Genomic DNA, 1,301 nt, shown 5'->3' on the forward strand with positions numbered 1-1,301 from the left:
TTTGTACATACCTGATAAACTGCTGGCGAGGGAAATAGCTTATCAGATCATTGCTGAGGGTGTAACAAAGACTCTCAAGAAAAATAAGAAGCAGGTCTGGCCCTCTTTTCCTTTGAGATGTGGTGTCTACACGTTGCATGATTTCAAACATGCATAGAAAGAAGCTACAAAGATAAAATCATTAACTCTAGCAACTCTCCCTAATAGGCGATTTGATCCCAACAAAGTCGCCTATAATGCACTTGAACAGGCCAAATTGAAAAAGTTTGATCATAAAGAAGATATGTTCGATGACCTGTTCTCCTCAGCCGAGTCAATAATGCAGGTTAAGGCATTTGCCAGAATGAAATATCAAGATGAAGGGTTGGTTGAATTCAACAGACTTAGAGAACAGAGGTTGCAAACTCTACCTCTAGATCTGTTAGCAACAACCCCAACAACAGCATCAAGTGAGCCTGAACGGCAACAGTCAAAGGAACCTCTGGTTACAACAAAAGAACAAGAAAAACCACAGGAGGAAACTCAGACTAAAGTGCAGGAAACAGTGCGGGAGGAGACCCAGAATAAAGAGCAGAAGCAGACCAACACAGAAGTAAATGTGGATACTCACATTGATCCAAAACTTCTCCAGGAATGGCAACAATTTGATTCTATTATCAGCAGTCTAGAATGTTCAAATGACACCGAAACTTCGAAAGCAGCAGACACACAGGAAACCACTTCACAACAGGTTCCAAGTGGAACCAGCGGCCCACCCATTTCAAAGGAAGTAGAAATAATACCAAAGGACCCCCAATCAAATCATTTTTTAGGTAGAAGAGATTCCTCCCTTGGATGTCTTCTATAGCCCAAGGCATAAAGATGTAGTAAAACGACAGAGGAAGAGAAGAAGGACTGATCAACCTTCCCTTTTCCCAGAACAGACGGTCACGGGCAATGTGGTTTGGAAGGAGGAATTCGACCCCTCTGATGACTTAACAAAACTATCACAATATGTTGGAGCCTATTCGGCAGCAACAATAGACAAGGCATCAGAGGTGAGTCTTTTATTGAAAACAAAAGACCAGGAAATCTTCTTATTACAGGCACAGCTAACTGAAGCAAAGCTGAAAGCGGAGCAGGCAGAACAGCAATTGTTGACACAACAGCAAGTAAATAATCAATTAACTCAACAATTGCAAGCAGAGAAACAAAGGATTTACCACAGTGCAATCCAGAAGCAGAAAGAGTTGTCAGAGGCCTTGGCACAATTGAAGGCAGCAAATGAGCAAATGTTGAAAACAAAAGATGAGCAGATTGCT

The sequence above is a fragment of the Pinus tabuliformis genome, chromosome 7 (genome assembly GCF_031772625.1).
Source record: "Pinus tabuliformis cultivar Carrire ecotype Pingquan chromosome 7, CPIR1, whole genome shotgun sequence".
In the NCBI taxonomy this organism is placed as follows: domain Eukaryota; kingdom Viridiplantae; phylum Streptophyta; class Pinopsida; order Pinales; family Pinaceae; genus Pinus; species Pinus tabuliformis.